The following is a 26806-nucleotide window of genomic DNA, read 5'->3' on the forward strand; positions in this document are numbered from 1 at the left end:
CATAAAAACTGGAAAAGTGAATAACTCAGTCACTTTCAATTCAAAAGTGTAACTGAGCTTAAATAGGGTTATTTATGCCATTGCGCACCATTTGGAAGTGGAGAGCAGTTGTTTTGAGCACACTTCACGTGTCAGGGTCAAAAACACATTTTTGGTCAAAAAGTGATTCTCTCGCTCTGAAAAGCATTTTGCACGCATAAAAACTGGAAAAGTGAATAACTCAGTCACTTTCAATGCAAACGTGTAACAGAGCTTAAATGGGGTTATTTATGCCATTGCGCACCATTTAGAAGTGGAGAGCATTTGTTTTGAGCAATATTCACGTGTCAGGGTCAAAAACACATTTTTGGTCAAAAAGTGATTCTCTCGCTCTGAAAAGCATTTTGCACGCATAAAAACTGGAAAAGTTGATAACTCAGTCACTTTCAATGCAAAGTTGTAACTGAGCTTAAATAGGGTTATTTATGCAATTGCGCACCATTTGGAAGTGGAGAGCAGTTGTTTTGAGCATAATTCACGTGTCAGGGTCAAAAACACATTGTGGGTCAAAACATGCTTTTCTCGCTCTGAAAAGCATTTTGCAAGCATAAAAACTGGAAAAGTGAATAACTCAGTCACTTTCAATTCAAACGTGTAACTGAGCTTAAATAGGGTTATTTATGCCATCGCGCACCATTTGGAAGTGAAGAGCAGTTGTTTTGAGCACAATTCACGTGTCAGGGTCAAAAACACCTTTTTGGTCAAAAAGTGATTCTCTCGCTCTGAAAAGCATTTTGCACGCATAAAAACTGGAAAAGTGAATAACTCAGTAACTTTCAATGCAAACGTGTAACTGAGCTTAAATAGGGTTATTTATGCCATTGTGCACCATTTGGAAGTGGAGAGCAGTTGTTTTGAGCACACTTCACGTGTCAGGGTCAAAAACACCTTTTGGGTCAAAAAGTGATTCTCTCGCTCTGAAAAGCATTTTGCACGCATAAAAACTGGAAAAGTGAATAATTCAGTCACTTTCAATTCAAAAGTGTAACAGAGCTTAAATAGGGTTATTTATGCCATTGCGCACCATTTGGAAGTGGAGAGCAGTTGTTTTGAGCACACTTCACTTGTCAGGGTCAAAAACACATTTTTGGTCAAAAAGTGATTCTCTCGCTCTGAAAAGCATTTTGCACGTATAAAAACTGGAAAAGTGAATAACTCAGTCACTTTCAATGCAAACGTGTAACTGAGCTTAAATGGGGTTATTTATGCCATTGCGCACCATTTAGAAGTGGACAGCATTTGTTTTGAGCAAAATTCACGTGTCAGGGTCAAAAACACATTTATGGTCAAAAAGTGATTCTCTCGCTCTGAAAAGCATTTTGCACGCATAAAAACTGGAAATGTGAATAACTCAGTCACTTTCAATGCAAACGTGTAACAGAGCTTAAATGGGGTTATTTATGCCATTGCGCACCATTTAGAAGTGGAGAGCATTTGTTTTGAGCAATATTCACGTGTCAGGGTCAAAAACACATTTTTGATCAAAAAGTGATTCTCTCGCTCTGAAAAGCATTTTGCACGCATAAAAACTGGAAAAGTGAATAACTCAGTCACTTTCAATGCAAACGTGTAACAGAGCTTAAATGGGGTTATTTATGCCATTGCGCACCATTTAGAAGTGGAGAGCATTTGTTTTGAGCAATATTCACGTGTCAGGGTCAAAAACACATTTTTGGTCAAAAAGTGATTCTCTCGCTCTGAAAAGCATTTTGCACGCATAAAAACTGGAAAAGTTGATAACTCAGTCACTTTCAATGCAAACTTGTAACTGAGCTTAAATAGGGTTATTTATGCCATTGCGCACCATTTGGAAGTGGAGAGCAGTTGTTTTGAGCATAATTCACGTGTCAGGGTCAAAAACACATTGTGGGTCAAAACATGCTTTTCTCGCTTTGAAAAGCATTTTGCAAGCATAAAAACTGGAAAAGTGAATAACTCAGTCACTTTCAATTCAAACGTGTAACTGAGCTTAAATAGGGTTATTTATGCCATCGCGCACCATTTGGAAGTGAAGAGCAGTTGTTTTGAGCACAATTCACGTGTCAGGGTCAAAAACACCTTTTTGGTCAAAAAGCTATTCTCTCGCTCTGAAAAGCATTTTGCACGCATAAAAACTGGAAAAGTGAATAACTCAGTAACTTTCAATGCAAACGTGTAACTGAGCTTAAATAGGGTTATTGATGCCATTGCGCACCATTTGGAAGTGAAGAGCATTAACTTTGAGCATAATTCACGTGTCAGGGTCAAAAACACATTGTGGGTCAAAACATGCTTTTCTCGCTCTGAAAAGCATTTTGCAAGTATAAAAACTGGAGAAGTGAATAACTCAGTCACTTTCAATTCAAACGTGTAACTGAGCTTAAATAGGGTTATTTATGCCATTGTGCACCATTTGGAAGTGGAGAGCAGTTGTTTTGAGCACACTTCACGTGTCAGGGTCAAAAACACCTTTTGGGTCAAAAAGTGATTCTCTCGCTCTGAAAAGCATTTTGCACGCATAAAAACTGGAAAAGTGAATAATTCAGTCACTTTCAATTCAAACGTGTAACTGAGCTTAAATAGGGTTATTTATGCCATTGCGCACCATTTGGAAGTGGAGAGCAGTTGTTTTGAGCACACTTCACGTGTCAGGGTCAAAAACAGATTTTTGGTCAAAAAGTGATTCTCTCGCTCTGAAAAGCATTTTGCACGTATAAAAACTGGAAAAGTGAATAACTCAGTCACTTTCAATGCAAACGTGTAACAGAGCTTAAATGGGGTTATTTATGCCATTGCGCACCATTTAGAAGTGGAGAGCATTTGTTTTGAGCAATATTCACGTGTCAGGGTCAAAAACACATTTTTGGTCAAAAAGTGATTCTCTCGCTCTGAAAAGCATTTTGCACGCATAAAAACTGGAAAAGTTGATAACTCAGTCACTTTCAATGCAAACGTGTAACTGAGCTTAAATAGGGTTATTTATGCCATTGCGCACCATTTGGAAGTGGAGAGCATTAACTTTGAGCATAATTCACGTGTTAGGGTCAAAAACACATTGTGGGTCAAAACATGCTTTTCTCGCTCTGAAAAGCATTTTGCAAGCATAAAAACTGGAAAAGTGAATAACTCAGTCACTTTCAATTCAAACGTGTAACTGAGCTTAAATAGGGTTATTTATGCCATCGCGCACCATTTGGAAGTGAAGAGCAGTTGTTTTGAGCACAATTCACGTGTCAGGGTCAAAAACACCTTTTTGGTCAAAAAGTGATTCTCTCGCTCTGAAAAGCATTTTGCACGCATAAAAACTGGAAAAGTGAATAACTCAGTCACTTTCAATGCAAACGTGTAACTGAGTTTAAACAGGGTTATTTATGCCATTGCGCACCATTTGGAAGTGGAGAGCATTAACTTTGAGCATAATTCACGTGTTAGGGTCAAAAACACATTGTGGGTCAAAACATGCTTTTCTCGCTCTGAAAAGCATTTTGCAAGCATAAAAACTGGAAAAGTGAATAACTCAGTCACTTTCAATTCAAACGTATGACTGAGCTTAAATAGGGTTATTTATGCCATTGCGCACCATTTGGAAGTGGAGAGCAGTTGTTTTGAGCATAATTCACGTGTCAGGGTCAAAAACACATTGTGGGTCAAAACATGCTTTTCTCGCTCTGAAAAGCATTTTGCAAGCATAAAAACTGGAGAAGTGAATAACTCAGTCACTTTCAATTCAAACGTGTAACTGAGCTTAAATAGGGTTATTTATGCCATTGTGCACCATTTGGAAGTGGAGAGCAGTTGTTTTGAGCACACTTCACGTGTCAGGGTCAAAAACACCTTTTGGGTCAAAAAGTGATTCTCTCGCTCTGAAAAGCATTTTGCACGCATAAAAACTGGAAAAGTGAATAATTCAGTCACTTTCAATTCAAACGTGTAACTGAGCTTAAATAGGGTTATTTATGCCATTGCGCACCATTTGGAAGTGGAGAGCAGTTGTTTTGAGCACACTTCACGTGTCAGGGTCAAAAACAGATTTTTGGTCAAAAAGTGATTCTCTCGCTCTGAAAAGCATTTTGCACGTATAAAAACTGGAAAAGTTGATAACTCAGTCACTTTCAATGCAAACGTGTAACTGAGCTTAAATGAGGTTATTTATGCCATTGCGCACCATTTAGAAGTGGAGAGCATTTGTTTTGAGCAAAATTCACGTGTCAGGGTCAAAAACACATTTATGGTCAAAAAGTGATTCTCTCGCTCTGAAAAGCATTTTGCACGCATAAAAACTGGAAAAGTGAATAACTCAGTCACTTTCAATGCAAACGTGTAACTGAGCTTAAATAGGGTTATTTATGCCATTGCGCACCATTTGGAAGTGAAGAGCATTTGTCTTGAGCAAAATTCACGTGTTAGGGTCAAAAACACCTTTTGGGTCAAAAAGTGATTCTCTCGCTCTGAAAAGCATTTTGCACGCATAAAAACTGGAAAAGTGAATAACTCAGTCACTTTCAATGCAAACGTGTAACTGAGCTTAAATTGGGTTATTTATGCCATTGCGCACCATTTGGAAGTGGAGAGCATTTGTTTTGAGCAAAATTCACGTGTCAGGGTCAAAAACACCTTTTTGGTCAAAAAGTGATTCTCTCGCTCTGAAAAGCATTTTGCACGCATAAAAACTGGAAAAGTGAATAACTCAGTCACTTTCAATGCAAACGTGTAACAGAGCTTAAATGGGGTTATTTATGCCATTGCGCACCATTTAGAAGTGGAGAGCATTTGTTTTGAGCAATATTCACGTGTCAGGGTCAAAAACACATTTTTGGTCAAAAAGTGATTCTCTCACTCTGAAAAGCATTTTGCACGCATAAAAACTGGAAAAGTTGATAACTCAGTCACTTTCAATGCAAACTTGTAACTGAGCTTAAATAGGGTTATTTATGCCATTGCGCACCATTTGGAAGTGGAGAGCAGTTGTTTTGAGCATAATTCACGTGTCAGGGTCAAAAACACATTGTGGGTCAAAACATGCTTTTCTCGCTTTGAAAAGCATTTTGCAAGCATAAAAACTGGAAAAGTGAATAACTCAGTCACTTTCAATTCAAACGTGTAACTGAGCTTAAATAGGGTTATTTATGCCATCGCGCACCATTTGGAAGTGAAGAGCAGTTGTTTTGAGCACAATTCACGTGTCAGGGTCAAAAACACCTTTTTGGTCAAAAAGCAATTCTCTCGCTCTGAAAAGCATTTTGCACGCATAAAAACTGGAAAAGTGAATAACTCAGTAACTTTCAATGCAAACGTGTAACTGAGCTTAAATAGGGTTATTGATGCCATTGCGCACCATTTGGAAGTGAAGAGCATTAACTTTGAGCATAATTCACGTGTTAGGGTCAAAAACACATTGCGGGTCAAAACATGCTTTTCTCGCTCTGAAAAGCATTTTGCAAGCATAAAAACTGGAAAAGTGAATAACTCAGTCACTTTCAATGCAAACGTGTAACTGAGCTTAAATAGGGTTATTTATGCCATTGCGCACCATTTGGAAGTGGAGAGCAGTTGTTTTGAGCACACTTCACGTGTTAGGGTCAAAAACACCTTTTGGGTCAAAAAGTGATTCTCTCGCTCTGAAAAGCATTTTGCACGCATAAAAACTGGAAAAGTGAATAATTCAGTCACTTTCAATTCAAACGTGTAACTGAGCTTAAATAGGGTTATTTATGCCATTGCGCACCATTTGGAAGTGGAGAGCAGTTGTTTTGAGCACACTTCATGTGTCAGGGTCAAAAACACATTTTTGGTCAAAAAGTGATTCTCTCGCTCTGAAAAGCATTTTGCACGTATAAAAACTGGAAAAGTGAATAACTCAGTCACTTTCAATGCAAACGTGTAACAGAGCTTAAATGGGGTTATTTATGCCATTGCACACCATTTAGAAGTGGAGAGCATTTGGTTTGAGCAATATTCACGTGTCAGGGTCAAAAACACATTTTTGGTCAAAAAGTGATTCTCTCGCTCTGAAAAGCATTTTGCACGCATAAAAACTGGAAAAGTTGATAACTCAGTCACTTTCAATGCAAACGTGTAACTGAGCTTAAATAGGGTTATTTATGCCATTGCGCACCATTTGGAAGTGGAGAGCATTAACTTTGAGCACACTTCACGTGTCAGGGTCAAAAACACATTTTTGGTCAAAAAGTGATTCTCTCGCTCTGAAAAGCATTTTGCACGTATAAAAACTGGAAAAGTTGATAACTCAGTCACTTTCAATTCAAACGTGTAACTGAGCTTAAATAGGGTTATTTATGCCATTGCGCACTTTTTGGAAGTGGAGAGCAGTTGTTTTGAGCATAATTCACGTGTCAGGGTCAAAAACATATTGTGGGTCAAAACATGCTTTTCTCGCTCTGAAAAGCATTTTGCAAGCATAAAAACTGGAAAAGTGAATAACTCAGTCACTTTCAATGCAAACGTGTAACTGAGCTTAAATAGGGTTATTTATGCCATTGCGCACCATTTGGAAGTGGAGAGCATTTGTTTTGAGCAAAATTCACGTGTCAGGGTCAAAAACACCTTTTTGGTCAAAAAGTGATTCTCTCGCTCTGAAAAGCATTTTGCACGCATAAAAACTGGAAAAGTGAATAACTCAGTCACTTTCAATGCAAACGTGTAACAGAGTTTAAATGGGGTTATTTATGCCATTGCGCACCATTTAGAAGTGGAGAGCATTTGTTTTGAGCAATATTCACGTGTCAGGGTCAAAAACACATTTTTGGTCAAAAAGTGATTCTCTCACTCTGAAAAGCATTTTGCACGCATAAAAACTGGAAAAGTTGATAACTCAGTCACTTTCAATGCAAACTTGTAACTGAGCTTAAATAGGGTTATTTATGCCATTGCGCACCATTTGGAAGTGGAGAGCAGTTGTTTTGAGCATAATTCACGTGTCAGGGTCAAAAACACATTGTGGGTCAAAACATGCTTTTCTCGCTTTGAAAAGCATTTTGCAAGCATAAAAACTGGAAAAGTGAATAACTCAGTCACTTTCAATTCAAACGTGTAACTGAGCTTAAATAGGGTTATTTATGCCATCGCGCACCATTTGGAAGTGAAGAGCAGTTGTTTTGAGCACAATTCACGTGTCAGGGTCAAAAACACCTTTTTGGTCAAAAAGCAATTCTCTCGCTCTGAAAAGCATTTTGCACGCATAAAAACTGGAAAAGTGAATAACTCAGTAACTTTCAATGCAAACGTGTAACTGAGCTTAAATAGGGTTATTGATGCCATTGCGCACCATTTGGAAGTGAAGAGCATTAACTTTGAGCATAATTCACGTGTTAGGGTCAAAAACACATTGCGGGTCAAAACATGCTTTTCTCGCTCTGAAAAGCATTTTGCAAGCATAAAAACTGGAAAAGTGAATAACTCAGTCACTTTCAATGCAAACGTGTAACTGAGCTTAAATAGGGTTATTTATGCCATTGCGCACCATTTGGAAGTGGAGAGCAGTTGTTTTGAGCACACTTCACGTGTTAGGGTCAAAAACACCTTTTGGGTCAAAAAGTGATTCTCTCGCTCTGAAAAGCATTTTGCACGCATAAAAACTGGAAAAGTGAATAATTCAGTCACTTTCAATTCAAACGTGTAACTGAGCTTAAATAGGGTTATTTATGCCATTGCGCACCATTTGGAAGTGGAGAGCAGTTGTTTTGAGCACACTTCATGTGTCAGGGTCAAAAACACATTTTTGGTCAAAAAGTGATTCTCTCGCTCTGAAAAGCATTTTGCACGTATAAAAACTGGAAAAGTGAATAACTCAGTCACTTTCAATGCAAACGTGTAACAGAGCTTAAATGGGGTTATTTATGCCATTGCACACCATTTAGAAGTGGAGAGCATTTGGTTTGAGCAATATTCACGTGTCAGGGTCAAAAACACATTTTTGGTCAAAAAGTGATTCTCTCGCTCTGAAAAGCATTTTGCACGCATAAAAACTGGAAAAGTTGATAACTCAGTCACTTTCAATGCAAACGTGTAACTGAGCTTAAATAGGGTTATTTATGCCATTGCGCACCATTTGGAAGTGGAGAGCATTAACTTTGAGCACACTTCACGTGTCAGGGTCAAAAACACATTTTTGGTCAAAAAGTGATTCTCTCGCTCTGAAAAGCATTTTGCACGTATAAAAACTGGAAAAGTTGATAACTCAGTCACTTTCAATTCAAACGTGTAACTGAGCTTAAATAGGGTTATTTATGCCATTGCGCACTTTTTGGAAGTGGAGAGCAGTTGTTTTGAGCATAATTCACGTGTCAGGGTCAAAAACATATTGTGGGTCAAAACATGCTTTTCTCGCTCTGAAAAGCATTTTGCAAGCATAAAAACTGGAAAAGTGAATAACTCAGTCACTTTCAATGCAAACGTGTAACTGAGCTTAAATAGGGTTATTTATGCCATTGCGCACCATTTGGAAGTGGAGAGCAGTTGTTTTGAGCACACTTCACGTGTTAGGGTCAAAAACACCTTTTGGGTCAAAAAGTGATTCTCTCGCTCTGAAAAGCATTTTGCACGCATAAAAACTGGAAAAGTGAATAATTCAGTCACTTTCAATTCAAACGTGTAACTGAGCTTAAATAGGGTTATTTATGCCATTGCGCACCATTTGGAAGTGGAGAGCAGTTGTTTTGAGCACACTTCATGTGTCAGGGTCAAAAACACATTTTTGGTCAAAAAGTGATTCTCTCGCTCTGAAAAGCATTTTGCACGTATAAAAACTGGAAAAGTGAATAACTCAGTCACTTTCAATGCAAACGTGTAACAGAGCTTAAATGGGGTTATTTATGCCATTGCGCACCATTTAGAAGTGGAGAGCATTTGTTTTGAGCAATATTCACGTGTCAGGGTCAAAAACACATTTTTGGTCAAAAAGTGATTCTCTCGCTCTGAAAAGCATTTTGCACGCATAAAAACTGGAAAAGTTGATAACTCAGTCACTTTCAATTCAAACGTGTAACTGAGCTTAAATAGGGTTATTTATGCCATTGCGCACCATTTGGAAGTGGAGAGCAGTTGTTTTGAGCACACTTCACGTGTCAGGGTCAAAAACACATTTTTGGTCAAAAAGTGATTCTCTCGCTCTGAAAAGCATTTTGCACGCATAAAAACTGGAAAAGTGAATAACTCAGTCACTTTCAATGCAAACGTGTAACTGAGCTTAAATGGGGTTATTTATGCCATTGCGCACCATTTAGAAGTGGAGAGCATTTGTTTTGAGCAAAATTCACGTGTCAGTGTCAAAAACACATTTATGGTCAAAAAGTGATTCTCTCGCTCTGAAAAGCATTTTGCACGCATAAAAACTGGAAAAGTTGATAACTCAGTCACTTTCAATGCAAACGTGTAACTGAGCTTAAATAGGGTTATTTATGCCATTGCGCACCATTTGGAAGTGGAGAGCAGTTGTTTTGAGCATAATTCACGTGTCAGGGTCAAAAACACCTTTTGGGTCAAAAAGTGATTCTCTCGCTCTGAAAAGCATTTTGCACGCATAAAAACTGGAAAAGTGAATAACTCAGTCACTTTCAATTCAAAAGTGTAACTGAGCTTAAATAGGGTTATTTATGCCATTGCGCACCATTTGGAAGTGGAGAGCAGTTGTTTTGAGCACACTTCACGTGTCAGGGTCAAAAACACATTTTTGGTCAAAAAGTGATTCTCTCGCTCTGAAAAGCATTTTGCACGCATAAAAACTGGAAAAGTGAATAACTCAGTCACTTTCAATGCAAACGTGTAACAGAGCTTAAATGGGGTTATTTATGCCATTGCGCACCATTTAGAAGTGGAGAGCATTTGTTTTGAGCAATATTCACGTGTCAGGGTCAAAAACACATTTTTGGTCAAAAAGTGATTCTCTCGCTCTGAAAAGCATTTTGCACGTATAAAAACTGGAAAAGTTGATAACTCAGTCACTTTCAATTCAAACGTGTAACTGAGCTTAAATAGGGTTATTTATGCCATTGCGCACTTTTTGGAAGTGGAGAGCAGTTGTTTTGAGCATAATTCACGTGTCAGGGTCAAAAACATATTGTGGGTCAAAACATGCTTTTCTCGCTCTGAAAAGCATTTTGCAAGCATAAAAACTGGAAAAGTGAATAACTCAGTCACTTTCAATGCAAACGTGTAACTGAGCTTAAATAGGGTTATTTATGCCATTGCGCACCATTTGGAAGTGGAGAGCATTTGTTTTGAGCAAAATTCACGTGTCAGGGTCAAAAACACCTTTTTGGTCAAAAAGTGATTCTCTCGCTCTGAAAAGCATTTTGCACGCATAAAAACTGGAAAAGTGAATAACTCAGTCACTTTCAATGCAAACGTGTAACAGAGCTTAAATGGGGTTATTTATGCCATTGCGCACCATTTAGAAGTGGAGAGCATTTGTTTTGAGCAATATTCACGTGTCAGGGTCAAAAACACATTTTTGGTCAAAAAGTGATTCTCTCACTCTGAAAAGCATTTTGCACGCATAAAAACTGGAAAAGTTGATAACTCAGTCACTTTCAATGCAAACTTGTAACTGAGCTTAAATAGGGTTATTTATGCCATTGCGCACCATTTGGAAGTGGAGAGCAGTTGTTTTGAGCATAATTCACGTGTCAGGGTCAAAAACACATTGTGGGTCAAAACATGCTTTTCTCGCTTTGAAAAGCATTTTGCAAGCATAAAAACTGGAAAAGTGAATAACTCAGTCACTTTCAATTCAAACGTGTAACTGAGCTTAAATAGGGTTATTTATGCCATCGCGCACCATTTGGAAGTGAAGAGCAGTTGTTTTGAGCACAATTCACGTGTCAGGGTCAAAAACACCTTTTTGGTCAAAAAGCAATTCTCTCGCTCTGAAAAGCATTTTGCACGCATAAAAACTGGAAAAGTGAATAACTCAGTAACTTTCAATGCAAACGTGTAACTGAGCTTAAATAGGGTTATTGATGCCATTGCGCACCATTTGGAAGTGAAGAGCATTAACTTTGAGCATAATTCACGTGTTAGGGTCAAAAACACATTGCGGGTCAAAACATGCTTTTCTCGCTCTGAAAAGCATTTTGCAAGCATAAAAACTGGAAAAGTGAATAACTCAGTCACTTTCAATGCAAACGTGTAACTGAGCTTAAATAGGGTTATTTATGCCATTGCGCACCATTTGGAAGTGGAGAGCAGTTGTTTTGAGCACACTTCACGTGTTAGGGTCAAAAACACCTTTTGGGTCAAAAAGTGATTCTCTCGCTCTGAAAAGCATTTTGCACGCATAAAAACTGGAAAAGTGAATAATTCAGTCACTTTCAATTCAAACGTGTAACTGAGCTTAAATAGGGTTATTTATGCCATTGCGCACCATTTGGAAGTGGAGAGCAGTTGTTTTGAGCACACTTCATGTGTCAGGGTCAAAAACACATTTTTGGTCAAAAAGTGATTCTCTCGCTCTGAAAAGCATTTTGCACGTATAAAAACTGGAAAAGTGAATAACTCAGTCACTTTCAATGCAAACGTGTAACAGAGCTTAAATGGGGTTATTTATGCCATTGCACACCATTTAGAAGTGGAGAGCATTTGGTTTGAGCAATATTCACGTGTCAGGGTCAAAAACACATTTTTGGTCAAAAAGTGATTCTCTCGCTCTGAAAAGCATTTTGCACGCATAAAAACTGGAAAAGTTGATAACTCAGTCACTTTCAATGCAAACGTGTAACTGAGCTTAAATAGGGTTATTTATGCCATTGCGCACCATTTGGAAGTGGAGAGCATTAACTTTGAGCACACTTCACGTGTCAGGGTCAAAAACACATTTTTGGTCAAAAAGTGATTCTCTCGCTCTGAAAAGCATTTTGCACGTATAAAAACTGGAAAAGTTGATAACTCAGTCACTTTCAATTCAAACGTGTAACTGAGCTTAAATAGGGTTATTTATGCCATTGCGCACTTTTTGGAAGTGGAGAGCAGTTGTTTTGAGCATAATTCACGTGTCAGGGTCAAAAACATATTGTGGGTCAAAACATGCTTTTCTCGCTCTGAAAAGCATTTTGCAAGCATAAAAACTGGAAAAGTGAATAACTCAGTCACTTTCAATGCAAACGTGTAACTGAGCTTAAATAGGGTTATTTATGCCATTGCGCACCATTTGGAAGTGGAGAGCAGTTGTTTTGAGCACACTTCACGTGTTAGGGTCAAAAACACCTTTTGGGTCAAAAAGTGATTCTCTCGCTCTGAAAAGCATTTTGCACGCATAAAAACTGGAAAAGTGAATAATTCAGTCACTTTCAATTCAAACGTGTAACTGAGCTTAAATAGGGTTATTTATGCCATTGCGCACCATTTGGAAGTGGAGAGCAGTTGTTTTGAGCACACTTCATGTGTCAGGGTCAAAAACACATTTTTGGTCAAAAAGTGATTCTCTCGCTCTGAAAAGCATTTTGCACGTATAAAAACTGGAAAAGTGAATAACTCAGTCACTTTCAATGCAAACGTGTAACAGAGCTTAAATGGGGTTATTTATGCCATTGCGCACCATTTAGAAGTGGAGAGCATTTGTTTTGAGCAATATTCACGTGTCAGGGTCAAAAACACATTTTTGGTCAAAAAGTGATTCTCTCGCTCTGAAAAGCATTTTGCACGCATAAAAACTGGAAAAGTTGATAACTCAGTCACTTTCAATTCAAACGTGTAACTGAGCTTAAATAGGGTTATTTATGCCATTGCGCACCATTTGGAAGTGGAGAGCAGTTGTTTTGAGCACACTTCACGTGTCAGGGTCAAAAACACATTTTTGGTCAAAAAGTGATTCTCTCGCTCTGAAAAGCATTTTGCACGCATAAAAACTGGAAAAGTGAATAACTCAGTCACTTTCAATGCAAACGTGTAACTGAGCTTAAATGGGGTTATTTATGCCATTGCGCACCATTTAGAAGTGGAGAGCATTTGTTTTGAGCAAAATTCACGTGTCAGTGTCAAAAACACATTTATGGTCAAAAAGTGATTCTCTCGCTCTGAAAAGCATTTTGCACGCATAAAAACTGGAAAAGTTGATAACTCAGTCACTTTCAATGCAAACGTGTAACTGAGCTTAAATAGGGTTATTTATGCCATTGCGCACCATTTGGAAGTGGAGAGCAGTTGTTTTGAGCATAATTCACGTGTCAGGGTCAAAAACACCTTTTGGGTCAAAAAGTGATTCTCTCGCTCTGAAAAGCATTTTGCACGCATAAAAACTGGAAAAGTGAATAACTCAGTCACTTTCAATTCAAAAGTGTAACTGAGCTTAAATAGGGTTATTTATGCCATTGCGCACCATTTGGAAGTGGAGAGCAGTTGTTTTGAGCACACTTCACGTGTCAGGGTCAAAAACACATTTTTGGTCAAAAAGTGATTCTCTCGCTCTGAAAAGCATTTTGCACGCATAAAAACTGGAAAAGTGAATAACTCAGTCACTTTCAATGCAAACGTGTAACAGAGCTTAAATGGGGTTATTTATGCCATTGCGCACCATTTAGAAGTGGAGAGCATTTGTTTTGAGCAATATTCACGTGTCAGGGTCAAAAACACATTTTTGGTCAAAAAGTGATTCTCTCGCTCTGAAAAGCATTTTGCACGCATAAAAACTGGAAAAGTTGATAACTCAGTCACTTTCAATGCAAAGTTGTAACTGAGCTTAAATAGGGTTATTTATGCCATTGCGCACCATTTGGAAGTGGAGAGCAGTTGTTTTGAGCATAATTCACGTGTCAGGGTCAAAAACACATTGTGGGTCAAAACATGCTTTTCTCGCTCTGAAAAGCATTTTGCAAGCATAAAAACTGGAAAAGTGAATAACTCAGTCACTTTCAATTCAAACGTGTAACTGAGCTTAAATAGGGTTAATTATGCCATTGCGCACCATTTGGAAGTGGAGAGCAGTTGTTTTGAGCACACTTCACGTGTCAGGGTCAAAAACACCTTTTGGGTCAAAAAGTGATTCTCTCGCTCTGAAAAGCATTTTGCACGCATAAAAACTGGAAAAGTGAATAATTCAGTCACTTTCAATTCAAACGTGTAACTGAGCTTAAATAGGGTTATTTATGCCATTGCGCACCATTTGGAAGTGGAGAGCAGTTGTTTTGAGCACACTTCACGTGTCAGGGTCAAAAACACATTTTTGGTCAAAAAGTGATTCTCTCGCTCTGAAAAGCATTTTGCACGTATAAAAACTGGAAAAGTTGATAACTCAGTCACTTTCAATTCAAACGTGTAACTGAGCTTAAATAGGGTTATTTATGCCATTGCGCACTTTTTGGAAGTGGAGAGCAGTTGTTTTGAGCATAATTCACGTGTCAGGGTCAAAAACATATTGTGGGTCAAAACATGCTTTTCTCGCTCTGAAAAGCATTTTGCAAGCATAAAAACTGGAAAAGTGAATAACTCAGTCACTTTCAATTCAAACGTGTAACTGAGCTTAAATAGGGTTAATTATGCCATTGCGCACCATTTGGAAGTGGAGAGCAGTTGTTTTGAGCACACTTCACGTGTCAGGGTCAAAAACACCTTTTGGGTCAAAAAGTGATTCTCTCGCTCTGAAAAGCATTTTGCACGCATAAAAACTGGAAAAGTGAATAACTCAGTCACTTTCAATTCAAAAGTGTAACTGAGCTTAAATAGGGTTATTTATGCCATTGCGCACCATTTGGAAGTGGAGAGCAGTTGTTTTGAGCACACTTCACGTGTCAGGGTCAAAAACACATTTTTGGTCAAAAAGTGATTCTCTCGCTCTGAAAAGCATTTTGCACGCATAAAAACTGGAAAAGTGAATAACTCAGTCACTTTCAATGCAAACGTGTAACAGAGCTTAAATGGGGTTATTTATGCCATTGCGCACCATTTAGAAGTGGAGAGCATTTGTTTTGAGCAATATTCACGTGTCAGGGTCAAAAACACATTTTTGGTCAAAAAGTGATTCTCTCGCTCTGAAAAGCATTTTGCACGCATAAAAACTGGAAAAGTTGATAACTCAGTCACTTTCAATGCAAAGTTGTAACTGAGCTTAAATAGGGTTATTTATGCCATTGCGCACCATTTGGAAGTGGAGAGCAGTTGTTTTGAGCATAATTCACGTGTCAGGGTCAAAAACACATTGTGGGTCAAAACATGCTTTTCTCGCTCTGAAAAGCATTTTGCAAGCATAAAAACTGGAAAAGTGAATAACTCAGTCACTTTCAATTCAAACGTGTAACTGAGCTTAAATAGGGTTATTTATGCCATCGCGCACCATTTGGAAGTGAAGAGCAGTTGTTTTGAGCACAATTCACGTGTCAGGGTCAAAAACACCTTTTTGGTCAAAAAGTGATTCTCTCGCTCTGAAAAGCATTTTGCACGCATAAAAACTGGAAAAGTGAATAACTCAGTAACTTTCAATGCAAACGTGTAACTGAGCTTAAATAGGGTTATTTATGCCATTGTGCACCATTTGGAAGTGGAGAGCAGTTGTTTTGAGCACACTTCACGTGTCAGGGTCAAAAACACCTTTTGGGTCAAAAAGTGATTCTCTCGCTCTGAAAAGCATTTTGCACGCATAAAAACTGGAAAAGTGAATAATTCAGTCACTTTCAATTCAAAAGTGTAACAGAGCTTAAATAGGGTTATTTATGCCATTGCGCACCATTTGGAAGTGGAGAGCAGTTGTTTTGAGCACACTTCACGTGTCAGGGTCAAAAACACATTTTTGGTCAAAAAGTGATTCTCTCGCTCTGAAAAGCATTTTGCACGTATAAAAACTGGAAAAGTGAATAACTCAGTCACTTTCAATGCAAACGTGTAACTGAGCTTAAATGGGGTTATTTATGCCATTGCGCACCATTTAGAAGTGGAGAGCATTTGTTTTGAGCAAAATTCACGTGTCAGGGTCAAAAACACATTTATGGTCAAAAAGTGATTCTCTCGCTCTGAAAAGCATTTTGCACGCATAAAAACTGGAAATGTGAATAACTCAGTCACTTTCAATGCAAACGTGTAACAGAGCTTAAATGGGGTTATTTATGCCATTGCGCACCATTTAGAAGTGGAGAGCATTTGTTTTGAGCAATATTCACGTGTCAGGGTCAAAAACACATTTTTGATCAAAAAGTGATTCTCTCGCTCTGAAAAGCATTTTGCACGCATAAAAACTGGAAAAGTGAATAACTCAGTCACTTTCAATGCAAACGTGTAACAGAGCTTAAATGGGGTTATTTATGCCATTGCGCACCATTTAGAAGTGGAGAGCATTTGTCTTGAGCAATATTCACGTGTCAGGGTCAAAAACACATTTTTGGTCAAAAAGTGATTCTCTCGCTCTGAAAAGCATTTTGCACGCATAAAAACTGGAAAAGTTGATAACTCAGTCACTTTCAATGCAAACTTGTAACTGAGCTTAAATAGGGTTATTTATGCCATTGCGCACCATTTGGAAGTGGAGAGCAGTTGTTTTGAGCATAATTCACGTGTCAGGGTCAAAAACACATTGTGGGTCAAAACATGCTTTTCTCGCTTTGAAAAGCATTTTGCAAGCATAAAAACTGGAAAAGTGAATAACTCAGTCACTTTCAATTCAAACGTGTAACTGAGCTTAAATAGGGTTATTTATGCCATCGCGCACCATTTGGAAGTGAAGAGCAGTTGTTTTGAGCACAATTCACGTGTCAGGGTCAAAAACACCTTTTTGGTCAAAAAGCTATTCTCTCGCTCTGAAAAGCATTTTGCACGCATAAAAACTGGAAAAGTGAATAACTCAGTAACTTTCAATGCAAACGTGTAACTGAGCTTAAATAGGGTTATTGATGCCATTGCGCACCATTTGGAAGTGAAGAGCATTAACTTTGAGCATAATTCACGTGTCAGGGTCAAAAACACATTGTGGGTCAAAACATGCTTTTCTCGCTCTGAAAAGCATTTTGCAAGCATAAAAACTGGAGAAGTGAATAACTCAGTCACTTTCAATTCAAACGTGTAACTGAGCTTAAATAGGGTTATTTATGCCATTGTGCACCATTTGGAAGTGGAGAGCAGTTGTTTTGAGCACACTTCACGTGTCAGGGTCAAAAACACCTTTTGGGTCAAAAAGTGATTCTCTCGCTCTGAAAAGCATTTTGCACGCATAAAAACTGGAAAAGTGAATAATTCAGTCACTTTCAATTCAAACGTGTAACTGAGCTTAAATAGGGTTATTTATGCCATTGCGCACCATTTGGAAGTGGAGAGCAGTTGTTTTGAGCACACTTCACGTGTCAGGGTCAAAAACAGATTTTTGGTCAAAAAGTGATTCTCTCGCTCTGAAAAGCATTTTGCACGCATAAAAACTGGAAAAGTTGATAACTCAGTCACTTTCAATGCAAACGTGTAACTGAGCTTAAATAGGGTTATTTATGCCATTGCGCACCATTTGGAAGTGGAGAGCATTAACTTTGAGCATAATTCACGTGTTAGGGTCAAAAACACATTGTGGGTCAAAACATGCTTTTCTCGCTCTGAAAAGCATTTTGCAAGCATAAAAACTGGAAAAGTGAATAACTCAGTCACTTTCAATTCAAACGTATGACTGAGCTTAAATAGGGTTATTTATGCCATTGCGCACCATTTGGAAGTGGAGAGCAGTTGTTTTGAGCATAATTCACGTGTCAGGGTCAAAAACACATTGTGGGTCAAAACATGCTTTTCTCGCTCTGAAAAGCATTTTGCAAGCATAAAAACTGGAGAAGTGAATAACTCAGTCACTTTCAATTCAAACGTGTAACTGAGCTTAAATAGGGTTATTTATGCCATTGCGCACCATTTGGAAGTGGAGAGCAGTTGTTTTGAGCACACTTCACGTGTCAGGGTCAAAAACAGATTTTTGGTCAAAAAGTGATTCTCTCGCTCTGAAAAGCATTTTGCACGTATAAAAACTGGAAAAGTTGATAACTCAGTCACTTTCAATGCAAACGTGTAACTGAGCTTAAATGAGGTTATTTATGCCATTGCGCACCATTTAGAAGTGGAGAGCATTTGTTTTGAGCAAAATTCACGTGTCAGGGTCAAAAACACATTTATGGTCAAAAAGTGATTCTCTCGCTCTGAAAAGCATTTTGCACGCATAAAAACTGGAAAAGTGAATAACTCAGTCACTTTCAATGCAAACGTGTAACTGAGCTTAAATAGGGTTATTTATGCCATTGCGCACCATTTGGAAGTGAAGAGCATTTGTCTTGAGCAAAATTCACGTGTTAGGGTCAAAAACACCTTTTGGGTCAAAAAGTGATTCTCTCGCTCTGAAAAGCATTTTGCACGCATAAAAACTGGAAAAGTGAATAACTCAGTCACTTTCAATGCAAACGTGTAACTGAGCTTAAATTGGGTTATTTATGCCATTGCGCACCATTTGGAAGTGGAGAGCATTTGTTTTGAGCAAAATTCACGTGTCAGGGTCAAAAACACCTTTTTGGTCAAAAAGTGATTCTCTCGCTCTGAAAAGCATTTTGCACGCATAAAAACTGGAAAAGTGAATAACTCAGTCACTTTCAATGCAAACGTGTAACAGAGCTTAAATGGGGTTATTTATGCCATTGCGCACCATTTAGAAGTGGAGAGCAGTTGTTTTGAGCATAATTCACGTGTCAGGGTCAAAAACACATTGTGGGTCAAAACATGCTTTTCTCGCTTTGAAAAGCATTTTGCAAGCATAAAAACTGGAAAAGTGAATAACTCAGTCACTTTCAATTCAAACGTGTAACTGAGCTTAAATAGGGTTATTTATGCCATCGCGCACCATTTGGAAGTGAAGAGCAGTTGTTTTGAGCACAATTCACGTGTCAGGGTCAAAAACACCTTTTTGGTCAAAAAGCAATTCTCTCGCTCTGAAAAGCATTTTGCACGCATAAAAACTGGAAAAGTGAATAACTCAGTAACTTTCAATGCAAACGTGTAACTGAGCTTAAATAGGGTTATTGATGCCATTGCGCACCATTTGGAAGTGAAGAGCATTAACTTTGAGCATAATTCACGTGTTAGGGTCAAAAACACATTGCGGGTCAAAACATGCTTTTCTCGCTCTGAAAAGCATTTTGCAAGCATAAAAACTGGAAAAGTGAATAACTCAGTCACTTTCAATGCAAACGTGTAACTGAGCTTAAATAGGGTTATTTATGCCATTGCGCACCATTTGGAAGTGGAGAGCAGTTGTTTTGAGCACACTTCACGTGTTAGGGTCAAAAACACCTTTTGGGTCAAAAAGTGATTCTCTCGCTCTGAAAAGCATTTTGCACGCATAAAAACTGGAAAAGTGAATAATTCAGTCACTTTCAATTCAAACGTGTAACTGAGCTTAAATAGGGTTATTTATGCCATTGCGCACCATTTGGAAGTGGAGAGCAGTTGTTTTGAGCACACTTCATGTGTCAGGGTCAAAAACACATTTTTGGTCAAAAAGTGATTCTCTCGCTCTGAAAAGCATTTTGCACGTATAAAAACTGGAAAAGTGAATAACTCAGTCACTTTCAATGCAAACGTGTAACAGAGCTTAAATGGGGTTATTTATGCCATTGCACACCATTTAGAAGTGGAGAGCATTTGGTTTGAGCAATATTCACGTGTCAGGGTCAAAAACACATTTTTGGTCAAAAAGTGATTCTCTCGCTCTGAAAAGCATTTTGCACGTATAAAAACTGGAAAAGTTGATAACTCAGTCACTTTCAATTCAAACGTGTAACTGAGCTTAAATAGGGTTATTTATGCCATTGCGCACTTTTTGGAAGTGGAGAGCAGTTGTTTTGAGCATAATTCACGTGTCAGGGTCAAAAACATATTGTGGGTCAAAACATGCTTTTCTCGCTCTGAAAAGCATTTTGCAAGCATAAAAACTGGAAAAGTGAATAACTCAGTCACTTTCAATGCAAACGTGTAACTGAGCTTAAATAGGGTTATTTATGCCATTGCGCACCATTTGGAAGTGGAGAGCAGTTGTTTTGAGCACACTTCATGTGTCAGGGTCAAAAACACATTTTTGGTCAAAAAGTGATTCTCTCGCTCTGAAAAGCATTTTGCACGTATAAAAACTGGAAAAGTGAATAACTCAGTCACTTTCAATGCAAACGTGTAACAGAGCTTAAATGGGGTTATTTATGCCATTGCGCACCATTTAGAAGTGGAGAGCATTTGTTTTGAGCAATATTCACGTGTCAGGGTCAAAAACACATTTTTGGTCAAAAAGTGATTCTCTCGCTCTGAAAAGCATTTTGCACGCATAAAAACTGGAAAAGTTGATAACTCAGTCACTTTCAATTCAAACGTGTAACTGAGCTTAAATAGGGTTATTTATGCCATTGCGCACCATTTGGAAGTGGAGAGCAGTTGTTTTGAGCACACTTCACGTGTCAGGGTCAAAAACACATTTTTGGTCAAAAAGTGATTCTCTCGCTCTGAAAAGCATTTTGCACGCATAAAAACTGGAAAAGTGAATAACTCAGTCACTTTCAATGCAAACGTGTAACTGAGCTTAAATGGGGTTATTTATGCCATTGCGCACCATTTAGAAGTGGAGAGCATTTGTTTTGAGCAAAATTCACGTGTCAGGGTCAAAAACACATTTATGGTCAAAAAGTGATTCTCTCGCTCTGAAAAGCATTTTGCACGCATAAAAACTGGAAAAGTTGATAACTCAGTCACTTTCAATGCAAACGTGTAACTGAGCTTAAATAGGGTTATTTATGCCATTGCGCACCATTTGGAAGTGGAGAGCAGTTGTTTTGAGCACACTTCACGTGTCAGGGTCAAAAACACATTTTTGGTCAAAAAGTGATTCTCTCGCTCTGAAAAGCATTTTGCACGCATAAAAACTGGAAAAGTGAATAACTCAGTCACTTTCAATGCAAACGTGTAACAGAGCTTAAATGGGGTTATTTATGCCATTGCGCACCATTTAGAAGTGGAGAGCATTTGTTTTGAGCAATATTCACGTGTCAGGGTCAAAAACACATTTTTGGTCAAAAAGTGATTCTCTCGCTCTGAAAAGCATTTTGCACGCATAAAAACTGGAAAAGTTGATAACTCAGTCACTTTCAATTCAAACGTGTAACTGAGCTTAAATAGGGTTATTTATGCCATTGCGCACCATTTGGAAGTGGAGAGCAGTTGTTTTGAGCACACTTCACGTGTCAGGGTCAAAAACACATTTTTGGTCAAAAAGTGATTCTCTCGCTCTGAAAAGCATTTTGCACGCATAAAAACTGGAAAAGTGAATAACTCAGTCACTTTCAATGCAAACGTGTAACTGAGCTTAAATGGGGTTATTTATGCCATTGCGCACCATTTAGAAGTGGAGAGCATTTGTTTTGAGCAAAATTCACGTGTCAGGGTCAAAAACACATTTATGGTCAAAAAGTGATTCTCTCGCTCTGAAAAGCATTTTGCACGCATAAAAACTGGAAAAGTTGATAACTCAGTCACTTTCAATGCAAACGTGTAACTGAGCTTAAATAGGGTTATTTATGCCATTGCGCACCATTTGGAAGTGGAGAGCAGTTGTTTTGAGCATAATTCACGTGTCAGGGTCAAAAACACATTGTGGGTCAAAACATGCTTTTCTCGCTCTGAAAAGCATTTTGCACGCATAAAAACTGGAAAAGTTGATAACTCAGTCACTTTCAATGCAAACGTGTAACTGAGCTTAAATAGGGTTATTTATGCCATTGCGCACCATTTGGAAGTGGAGAGCAGTTGTTTTGAGCACACTTCACGTGTCAGGGTCAAAAACACCTTTTGGGTCAAAAAGTGATTCTCTCGCTCTGAAAAGCATTTTGCACGCATAAAAACTGGAAAAGTGAATAACTCAGTCACTTTCAATTCAAAAGTGTAACTGAGCTTAAATAGGGTTATTTATGCCATTGCGCACCATTTGGAAGTGGAGAGCAGTTGTTTTGAGCACACTTCACGTGTCAGGGTCAAAAACACATTTTTGGTCAAAAAGTGATTCTCTCGCTCTGAAAAGCATTTTGCACGCATAAAAACTGGAAAAGTGAATAACTCAGTCACTTTCAATGCAAACGTGTAACAGAGCTTAAATGGGGTTATTTATGCCATTGCGCACCATTTAGAAGTGGAGAGCATTTGTTTTGAGCAATATTCACGTGTCAGGGTCAAAAACACATTTTTGGTCAAAAAGTGATTCTCTCGCTCTGAAAAGCATTTTGCACGCATAAAAACTGGAAAAGTTGATAACTCAGTCACTTTCAATGCAAAGTTGTAACTGAGCTTAAATAGGGTTATTTATGCCATTGCGCACCATTTGGAAGTGGAGAGCAGTTGTTTTGAGCATAATTCACGTGTCAGGGTCAAAAACACATTGTGGGTCAAAACATGCTTTTCTCGCTCTGAAAAGCATTTTGCAAGCATAAAAACTGGAAAAGTGAATAACTCAGTCACTTTCAATGCAAACGTGTAACTGAGCTTAAATAGGGTTATTTATGCCATTGCGCACCATTTGGAAGTGAAGAGCATTTGTCTTGAGCAAAATTCACGTGTTAGGGTCAAAAACACCTTTTGGGTCAAAAAGTGATTCTCTCGCTCTGAAAAGCATTTTGCACGCATAAAAACTGGAAAAGTGAATAACTCAGTCACTTTCAATGCAAACGTGTAACTGAGCTTAAATTGGGTTATTTATGCCATTGCGCACCATTTGGAAGTGGAGAGCATTTGTTTTGAGCAAAATTCACGTGTCAGGGTCAAAAACACCTTTTTGGTCAAAAAGTGATTCTCTCGCTCTGAAAAGCATTTTGCACGCATAAAAACTGGAAAAGTGAATAACTCAGTCACTTTCAATGCAAACGTGTAACAGAGCTTAAATGGGGTTATTTATGCCATTGCGCACCATTTAGAAGTGGAGAGCATTTGTTTTGAGCAATATTCACGTGTCAGGGTCAAAAACACATTTTTGGTCAAAAAGTGATTCTCTCACTCTGAAAAGCATTTTGCACGCATAAAAACTGGAAAAGTTGATCACTCAGTCACTTTCAATGCAAACTTGTAACTGAGCTTAAATAGGGTTATTTATGCCATTGCGCACCATTTGGAAGTGGAGAGCAGTTGTTTTGAGCATAATTCACGTGTCAGGGTCAAAAACACATTGTGGGTCAAAACATGCTTTTCTCGCTTTGAAAAGCATTTTGCAAGCATAAAAACTGGAAAAGTGAATAACTCAGTCACTTTCAATTCAAACGTGTAACTGAGCTTAAATAGGGTTATTTATGCCATCGCGCACCATTTGGAAGTGAAGAGCAGTTGTATTGAGCACAATTCACGTGTCAGGGTCAAAAACACCTTTTTGGTCAAAAAGCAATTCTCTCGCTCTGAAAAGCATTTTGCACGCATAAAAACTGGAAAAGTGAATAACTCAGTAACTTTCAATGCAAACGTGTAACTGAGCTTAAATAGGGTTATTGATGCCATTGCGCACCATTTGGAAGTGAAGAGCATTAACTTTGAGCATAATTCACGTGTTAGGGTCAAAAACACATTGCGGGTCAAAACATGCTTTTCTCGCTCTGAAAAGCATTTTGCAAGCATAAAAACTGGAAAAGTGAATAACTCAGTCACTTTCAATGCAAACGTGTAACTGAGCTTAAATAGGGTTATTTATGCCATTGCGCACCATTTGGAAGTGGAGAGCAGTTGTTTTGAGCACACTTGACGTGTTAGGGTCAAAAACACCTTTTGGGTCAAAAAGTGATTCTCTCGCTCTGAAAAGCATTTTGCACGCATAAAAACTGGAAAAGTGAATAATTCAGTCACTTTCAATTCAAACGTGTAACTGAGCTTAAATAGGGTTATTTATGCCATTGCGCACCATTTGGAAGTGGAGAGCAGTTGTTTTGAGCACACTTCATGTGTCAGGGTCAAAAACACATTTTTGGTCAAAAAGTGATTCTCTCGCTCTGAAAAGCATTTTGCACGTATAAAAACTGGAAAAGTGAATAACTCAGTCACTTTCAATGCAAACGTGTAACAGAGCTTAAATGGGGTTATTTATGCCATTGCACACCATTTAGAAGTGGAGAGCATTTGGTTTGAGCAATATTCACGTGTCAGGGTCAAAAACACATTTTTGGTCAAAAAGTGATTCTCTCGCTCTGAAAAGCATTTTGCACGCATAAAAACTGGAAAAGTTGATAACTCAGTCACTTTCAATGCAAACGTGTAACTGAGCTTAAATAGGGTTATTTATGCCATTGCGCACCATTTGGAAGTGGAGAGCATTAACTTTGAGCATAATTCACGTGTTAGGGTCAAAAACACATTGTGGGTCAAAACATGCTTTTCTCGCTCTGAAAAGCATTTTGCAAGCATAAAAACTGGAAAAGTGAATAACTCAGTCACTTTCAATTCAAACGTGTAACTGAGCTTAAATAGGGTTAATTATGCCATTGCGCACCATTTGGAAGTGGAGAGCAGTTGTTTTGAGCACACTTCACGTGTCAGGGTCAAAAACACCTTTTGGGTCAAAAAGTGATTCTCTCGCTCTGAAAAGCATTTTGCACGCATAAAAACTGGAAAAGTGAATAATTCAGTCACTTTCAATTCAAACGTGTAACTGAGCTTAAATAGGGTTATTTATGCCATTGCGCACCATTTGGAAGTGGAGAGCAGTTGTTTTGAGCACACTTCACGTGTCAGGGTCAAAAACACATTTTTGGTCAAAAAGTGATTCTCTCGCTCTGAAAAGCATTTTGCACGTATAAAAACTGGAAAAGTTGATAACTCAGTCACTTTCAATTCAAACGTGTAACTGAGCTTAAATAGGGTTATTTATGCCATTGCGCACTTTTTGGAAGTGGAGAGCAGTTGTTTTGAGCATAATTCACGTGTCAGGGTCAAAAACATATTGTGGGTCAAAACATGCTTTTCTCGCTCTGAAAAGCATTTTGCAAGCATAAAAACTGGAAAAGTGAATAACTCAGTCACTTTCAATGCAAACGTGTAACTGAGCTTAAATAGGGTTATTTATGCCATTGCGCACCATTTGGAAGTGGAGAGCAGTTGTTTTGAGCACACTTCACGTGTTAGGGTCAAAAACACCTTTTGGGTCAAAAAGTGATTCTCTCGCTCTGAAAAGCATTTTGCACGCATAAAAACTGGAAAAGTGAATAATTCAGTCACTTTCAATTCAAACGTGTAACTGAGCTTAAATAGGGTTATTTATGCCATTGCGCACCATTTGGAAGTGGAGAGCAGTTGTTTTGAGCACACTTCATGTGTCAGGGTCAAAAACACATTTTTGGTCAAAAAGTGATTCTCTCGCTCTGAAAAGCATTTTGCACGTATAAAAACTGGAAAAGTGAATAACTCAGTCACTTTCAATGCAAACGTGTAACAGAGCTTAAATGGGGTTATTTATGCCATTGCGCACCATTTAGAAGTGGAGAGCATTTGTTTTGAGCAATATTCACGTGTCAGGGTCAAAAACACATTTTTGGTCAAAAAGTGATTCTCTCGCTCTGAAAAGCATTTTGCACGCATAAAAACTGGAAAAGTTGATAACTCAGTCACTTTCAATTCAAACGTGTAACTGAGCTTAAATAGGGTTATTTATGCCATTGCGCACCATTTGGAAGTGGAGAGCAGTTGTTTTGAGCACACTTCACGTGTCAGGGTCAAAAACACATTTTTGGTCAAAAAGTGATTCTCTCGCTCTGAAAAGCATTTTGCACGCATAAAAACTGGAAAAGTGAATAACTCAGTCACTTTCAATGCAAACGTGTAACTGAGCTTAAATGGGGTTATTTATGCCATTGCGCACCATTTAGAAGTGGAGAGCATTTGTTTTGAGCAAAATTCACGTGTCAGGGTCAAAAACACATTTATGGTCAAAAAGTGATTCTCTCGCTCTGAAAAGCATTTTGCACGCATAAAAACTGGAAAAGTTGATAACTCAGTCACTTTCAATGCAAACGTGTAACTGAGCTTAAATAGGGTTATTTATGCCATTGCGCACCATTTGGAAGTGGAGAGCAGTTGTTTTGAGCATAATTCACGTGTCAGGGTCAAAAACACATTGTGGGTCAAAACATGCTTTTCTCGCTCTGAAAAGCATTTTGCAAGCATAAAAACTGGAAAAGTGAATAACTCAGTCACTTTCAATTCAAACGTGTAACTGAGCTTAAATAGGGTTAATTATGCCATTGCGCACCATTTGGAAGTGGAGAGCAGTTGTTTTGAGCACACTTCACGTGTCAGGGTCAAAAACACCTTTTGGGTCAAAAAGTGATTCTCTCGCTCTGAAAAGCATTTTGCACGCATAAAAACTGGAAAAGTGAATAACTCAGTCACTTTCAATTCAAAAGTGTAACTGAGCTTAAATAGGGTTATTTATGCCATTGCGCACCATTTGGAAGTGGAGAGCAGTTGTTTTGAGCACACTTCACGTGTCAGGGTCAAAAACACATTTTTGGTCAAAAAGTGATTCTCTCGCTCTGAAAAGCATTTTGCACGCATAAAAACTGGAAAAGTGAATAACTCAGTCACTTTCAATGCAAACGTGTAACAGAGCTTAAATGGGGTTATTTATGCCATTGCGCACCATTTAGAAGTGGAGAGCATTTGTTTTGAGCAATATTCACGTGTCAGGGTCAAAAACACATTTTTGGTCAAAAAGTGATTCTCTCGCTCTGAAAAGCATTTTGCACGCATAAAAACTGGAAAAGTTGATAACTCAGTCACTTTCAATGCAAAGTTGTAACTGAGCTTAAATAGGGTTATTTATGCCATTGCGCACCAT

Source organism: Micromesistius poutassou (genome assembly GCF_964030765.1).
Source record: "Micromesistius poutassou genome assembly, chromosome: 10".
NCBI classification, from domain to species: Eukaryota; Metazoa; Chordata; class Actinopteri; order Gadiformes; family Gadidae; genus Micromesistius; species Micromesistius poutassou.